The sequence below is a fragment of the Bufo gargarizans genome, chromosome 3, assembly GCF_014858855.1.
Source record: "Bufo gargarizans isolate SCDJY-AF-19 chromosome 3, ASM1485885v1, whole genome shotgun sequence".
Classification (NCBI taxonomy): domain Eukaryota; kingdom Metazoa; phylum Chordata; class Amphibia; order Anura; family Bufonidae; genus Bufo; species Bufo gargarizans.
Window position 1 is genome coordinate 403,427,490 of NC_058082.1, and position 7,060 is coordinate 403,434,549.

Consider the following 7,060-nt stretch of genomic DNA (forward strand, 5'->3'; position numbering starts at 1 on the left):
ACTTGCTATATTCATTAAAATGGCTGCTACTGTGTGAAAACTGATTCCCATGATGCTGTAGTATTGTCCAAAAGTCACAGAATACTGCTATCCTAAGGGGGGGAGTGTGAATGTGGGTGGGCGTTTCCTCCATAATGCTTTTTCCACCCACTGATCCACCTTCTGGTAGTCTGTATTCTCATCCACCTGACAGGACTTTATGATGTCACTCGGTCATGTTAGCCTCTGTTTTCAGACTGTCAAAGATCAAAACACTTATTTATTTAAATTAATTATGTTTAACTTCCTAATATAAAGGGGCTTATAGGATCCCCAACATAGATCTATGCATTTGCTGGTTGTTTCCTTTTTCTGTTAAGTGTAACCTATGTGACTTGATCTGGTTGCATGACCATGTGATGTCAGAAGGTCCTTGTAGCTTAGTGATTCTAAGCAGTATATGCTGGTGTGGAAGAGGAGGAGTTGGGGGCTGGAGTGGGAGGAGCTGGAGAGGGGCAGAGATACAGCAGATGATGATCTTCCTTCAGTCTCTGCTCAGTGGCGTCTCTAGCTTTCAAATTTTGGGGGGGGGGGGGCACACTGGGGGCCAGGACAAAAGTAGGGGGGCAGCTATAACAACGATACATTTACACAAGTATGCTTAGAAATGCTGCAATACTTTACCCAATATCTAAAACCGCAATAGGGAAGAAAAAACCCAATCACTCAGATTTCAACATGTCCTAGCTGCCTGGGTATCTGTGGATGACACTTATGGAGGGGGATCTGTGGATGACACATACCGTTTATAGCATCTTATGCTATGTGTCATCCACAGATCCACCCCATATCAGTGTCATATCGGGATCCCTCTCCCTATAAGGCCCCATTCACACATCCGAAATTTGCGTAACGGAATTGCGGACCCATTCATTTCTATAGGGCAGCACAACGTGCTGCCGGATACGGAAATGCGGACCCGCACTTCCGGGTCCGCAATTCCGTTCCCTAAAAAAAATGCGGACCCGCACATTGCCGCTGTTACGGACGTCTGAATGGAGCCTAACAGTGTCATCCACAGAGTGGCACAGATCCCCCCCCATAACTGTGTCATTTACAGATCCCCCTCCCTATAACAGTGTCATCTTTAGATCCCCCCCCCCGTAAAAGTGTCATGACATCCAAAGACCCCCGATCCCCCTCCCTATAACACTATAAGAGTATCATCCACAGATCCCTCCCCCCCATAACAGTGTAATGACTCATGCCATCCACAGACCACAGATCACCCTCCCCACCGCTCACATTTGAACATGATTTCTCTAAACACTGTAATCATCCAGGCTGCACTGACAGTAACTTTAAAGGGGTTCTGCACTTTCATTTAACTGAGATGATCTATACTCTGGATAGATCATCAGCTTCTGATCGGCGGGGGTCAGACACCCGGATACCCCCGCCGATCAGAAGTATGAAAAGGCACCGGCGCTCGAGCAGCACCGCGGCCTTCTCACTGTTTACCGCCGGCCCACTGACTGACATCACGACTAGTATCAACTAGCCTGAGCGCGGCTAAGCTCTGTTCACTTGAATGGAGCTTAGCCGCGCCCACGCTAGTTGATACTAGCCGTAACTCGTGACATCACTAGGCCGGCGGTAAACAGTGAGAAGGCCGCTCTACTGGAGCGCCGGTGCCTTCTCAAGCAGCTGATTGGCGGGGGACCCGGGTGTCTGACCCCCGCCGATCAGAAGCTGATGATCTATCCAGAGTATAGATCATCAGTTAAATTAAAGTGCAGAACACCTTTAACTTTTAAATCAGGAAGATTCTGGGGCAGCCGCTAGCCAGCTCTCCTCTCAGACTCAGTCAGAGTCAGATCTAATCTCTCTAGTTAAAATAGAAAGAGACTTAGTCAGTCCACTCAGTCACTACTTGTAAGTTGTACCTTATTAATATTAAGTTAACCTGCTACACACCATCACCACTAGGTCAGGCTCAGTCCAGTCTGTTCGGTATCGGTAGGTTAGGGTAGGGCAGGGCCACGCCACACACTGTCTGTTCTCTAGTCTGGGCCTGGCTGGCTTAAAGGGCTTCTGTCACCCCACTAAAGTCATATATTTTTTTTTGCCAACTTAAATTCCTTATAATGCGATATATCAATATATAGTGCTCTTACTCATTTTAGTTGGGTAGTTTCTTAAAAAAACTGACTTTTATAATATGTAAATGAGCTATCTACCAGCAAGTAGGGCGGCTACTTGCTGGTAGCAGCCGCATCCTCCTTTCATAAAGAAGCCCCCTCCTCATGTTGATTGACAGGGCCAGCGAACGCGCTCGTCCTCTGGCTGGCCCTGCCAGCGTTCAAAATCTGGCGCCTGCGCCGTACCAGTCTTCAGTCGGCGCAGGCGCACTGAGAGGAGGACGCTCGCTCGGCCGCTCCTTCCTCAGTGCGCCTGCGTCGGGTGTAGATGTGACGTCATCGGCGCAGGCGCATTGAGGATGGAGCGGCCGAGCGAGCGTCCTCCTCTCAGTGCGCCTGCGCCAACTGAAGACCGGTACGGCGCAGGCGCCAGATTTTGAACGCAGACAGGGCCAGCCAGAGGATGAGCGCCTTCGCTGGCCCTGTCAATCAACATGAGGAGGGGGCGTCTTTATGAAAGGAGGATGCGGCTGCTACCAGTAAGTAGCCGCCCTACTTGCTGGTAGAGAGCTCATTTACATATTATAAAAGTCTGTTTTTTGAAGAAACTACCCAACCAAAAGGAGTATGAGCATTATATATTGATATATTGCATTATAAGGAATTTAAGTTGCCAAAAAAATAAAATAAAGACTTTAGTGGGGTGACAGGTGACAGAAGCCCTTTAAGCAGCTGCTGCCAGTAGTTGAATGAATCAGAATCGGCTAATCTCGACTAGTGGCACGCTGATTTATGCACAGCACTGCCACTGAGTCTGACTGAGTCTGACTCAACTGGTCAGGTCCTGGGGGCGGGGCCGGGGCGGAGCCAGGGACGCAGCGGCGGTGGGTGGAGACTAGAGAGTGAGACCGCAACGGCACCGAGTCCGAGACTCAGTCAGATCATCAGATGTGAAGAAGATGTCCAGTAGGGCTGCCTAGTGCCTACACAGTGCCCCTCTGGCCCCCCCTGGCGACGCCACTGTCTCTGCTTGTAGTTTCTATCTGCACAGGAAGGGTAGAAACTGACTTCCTGGGGAACATAGAAGTAAAAGGACAGAATGGTTAGTCCTATCTAAGTCACATGATGCAGTAACTGAAAATGAAGATGTGAATTTCTGTATAAACTAACCATCTAAAAGTGTAACTATATTAGTAAAGGAGGTTTAATATCTATTTGAAGTACAAGTCTGAAAAAACATTGGAGTGGTTCATTAAGAAGAGTAGCTAGTAGCTAAGAGTGTGGATAATTGTACATAAGCTACTTACGCTCCTGGAGCTCGCTTTTGGACTAATTTGCACAATTCTACTCTCTCGAGGGAGCCTCTTATAGATAGAACTTGGGGTTAAGCTTTTGGCGCACCTGTTCTCTGCAGACTGTAGTGGAGATTTATCATCTCCGTGCTCTGGATTTCGTAAAAAGTTGCAAACTTTGTGTTTGTGATTTTTTTAGATGTCATTGTGACAAAATAACATTGCAATTAAAGTTTTTATGCTGCTCTTGCCACTTTCTGAAAGGGGATGTGGAGAAGAAGGGAGCAAGAAATTTACTTTGATTTTTGCCAGTTTTCTGGCGCAAATGACAGAAGACAGCTGCCGTAGATTTCTGTTTGGGAGCACTGACTACTGGAGGATGCCTCTAACATAAGACGACTTGTGCTCCTTGTCATATATTTGGTTCAGAAAGCACTGGTTTTGGTAAATCTCCCCCTGTGTTTTATTCCTTTGATGAGATGAAAGATAGGGTACTTTCACACTTGCGTTGTTTGATTCCGGCAGGCAGTTCCGTTGCCTGAACTGCCTGCCTGATCAGGCAAACTGTATGCAAACACATGTAATTTTTTCAGACTGATCAGGCATTTTTCAGACTAATCAGGATCCTGATCAGTGAGAAAAAATGCTTGATCAGTCAGAAAAATGCATTGCAAAACCGGATCCGTTTTTCCGGTGTCATCCGGCAAAACTATTTTTTTTCCCATTTTTAGGGTACTTTTACACTAGCGTTTTTTCTTTTCTGGCTCTGAGTTCCATCAAAAGGGCGCAATACCAGAAAATAACTGATTAGTTTTATCCCCATGCATTCTGAACGGAGAGCATTCCGTTCAGGATGCATCAGGATGTCTTTAGTTCAGTCTTTTTGACTGATTAAGTTTTATCTCCGGCCAAAAAAACTGAAGATGTGCCTACATGCCATAGGAATATATCAAAATGCCGGATCCGTCCTTCCAGATCCGTTTTGCCGGATGACACCAGCATTTCAATGCATTTGTAAGACGGATCAGGATCTTGGTTAGTCTTACAAATGCCATCAGTTGGCATACGTTTTTCCGGATACAGCAGGTAGTTCCGTCAATGGAACTGCTTGCCGGATCACTCTGCCGCAAGTGTGAAAATAGCCTTTAAGGTCTGCGCATGCGCAGACCGGAATACAGGATCCGTCAATGCAACAACATTCCTACGAAAAAAATGCATTCAGGCAAGTGTTCAGTTTTTTTGGCCAGAGATAAAACTGCAGCATGCTGCAGTATTATCTCCGTCCTGAAAAGTCAAAAAGACTGAACTGAAGAAATCCTGATGCATCCTGAACGGATTGCTCTCCATTCAGAATGCATGGGGATAAAACTGATCAGTTATTTCCCGGTATAGAGCCCCTAAGATGGAACTCTATGCCGGAAAAGAAAAACACTAGTGTGAAAGTATCCTTAGTATGAAGCCTGTCCCAGCAGGCTGCATCTCTCTGGCGCAGCCTGCTGGTGAATGTCAGTATAGCATAAAATATATTGCACTATAGAAATCGTGCAATGTATTTTAGAACCAATCGAAAGATTGCCTATTATAGTCCCCTTGTGGGACTATTAAGTGGTTAAAAAAGTTTGAAAAATTATTAAATAAACAAAAATACAAGTAAAAAAAAATTACACCTTTTCAATGGAAAAATAAATTAAAAAATAAAATCTTAACTTATTTGTTATTGCTGCATCCATAGACCCATACTACCATGTGGTGAACGTCGCAATAAAAAAGCCCAAATTTCAGCTTTTTGCTTATTTGCCACCAAAGAAGACATAATAAAAACCCCAAAAAGTTTTTTATGTACCCCAAAATGATACCAATGAAAACTAAAAGTCGTCATCTAAAAATAAATCCCTCACTTAGCCCTGTAGAAAGGAAAAAAAAAAGTTGTATGTGTCTTGTGATGCAGTAATGTGAAAACATTTTCTTTTTTTTTTTTAAACAAAAAGGGTTTTTATTGTGCAAAAGTAGTAAAAACGTAAAAAAAAAAAAAAAATTGTTTTCATGTTATTTATGGCGAAAAATGAACGCCGTAAAATTTATAACATATAAACTCAGTGGCAGTATTGCTATTTTTTTTCTCTATTTTCCCCTCAGAGTGAATAAAAGTTAGGGCTCATGCACTCGACTGTATGTATTTTGCGGTCTGCAAAAAATGGATCGGCAAAAAATGCGGATGACATCCGTGTGCATTCCGTATTTTGCGGAACGGAACAGCTGGCCCCTACTAGAACAGTACTATCCTTGTCCGTAATACAGACAATAATAGGACACTATTTTTTTGCAGAACGGAAATACAGACATACGGAAATGGAATGCACATGGAGTAACTTCAGTTTTTTTGCGGACCCATTGAAATGAATGGTTCTACTGTCCACAAAAAAAAAAACGCAACGGACACAGAAAGAAAATACGTTTTCACCAAAACTACAACTTGGAAATACATAGATAGAAAAATATAAAAGTTATAGCACTTAGAAGACTACAGCTCCCAGCATGTCCAGGCTAATATTATGTAATATCAGAATAACTTACAAGGAGGAGGTATAAAAGGAGAGGACTACAACTCCCAGCATGTCAGGCTGTTATGTGATATCAGAAGACATTACAGAGAAGGGGTTCAAAAGAAGGTGACTACAGCTCCCATCACGTCCAGGCTGATATTATGTGATATCAGAGGAACTTACAGGGAGGTGGTATAAGAAGAAAGGACTACAACTCCCAGCACGTTCAAGCTGTTATTATGTGATATCAGAGGACATTACAGGGAGGGGTTATAAGAGGAGAGAACTACAACTCCTAGCATGCCCAGGACTTTATTATAGAATATCAAAGAACAATTTAGAGGGAATATAAGAGAGAGGATTACAACTCCCAGCATGTCCAAGCCATTATTATGAGATATCAGAGGACAAATCAGAGAGGGAGTATAGAAGGAGAGGACTACAACTCCCAGCATGTCCAGGATGCTATTATAGGATATCAATGTTTTTAGGTCCCTGAAACAGGGCATGTCCGGGAAAAAGAGGACATATGGTCACCAAATTATTATGCTTTTTGTTTATTATACACATCATGGAGTATTTTTTCGTAATTGACTGGATTTTTATTCCTGTCTAGTTTTATGGTTTTAGTAATATAATTCTTGGCATCCCATTTATTTGCTTATTTGTCCTGTAATCCAGGGTACTGCACTTATGCTGTGCTTTGCTTGTTATGTCGCCTGTGTTAGGAAAGTAATATGATCCTACTGCTTTCTCCGTGATGATGTGGCGAATGAATCACCACTGTAAATTACAAGCTACAGATTAAGCACTCAGCTGGCTCGTTGGTCTAGGGGTATGATTCTCGCTTTGGGTGCGAGAGGTCCCGGGTTCAAATCCCGGACGAGCCCATGACTTTTTAAATCCATATCTACAGTACATATTTATTGCAAACTGTTCTATATTGAGAAAAGTACATGAAAATCCTATGAACCACCTGAAAAAAGCATGGCTTAATGGTCTAAGAAAGTGATTAACACTTACTTGTGCTAGCGATTAAAATTCTGCATATCATATTGCATGTCTAATGATAACATAGGAACTCCTGTAATACATTGGTGTCTGA

General features: G+C 43.4%; 1 non-coding gene across 1 annotated transcript; it reads left to right on the plus strand.

The window, feature by feature from the left end:
• Positions 1 to 6,773: 6,773 nt before the first annotated feature.
• Positions 6,774 to 6,845, plus strand: TRNAP-UGG. The gene has a single exon. It is a non-coding gene; the product is annotated as a tRNA-Pro (tRNA).
• Positions 6,846 to 7,060: the final 215 nt, after the last annotated feature.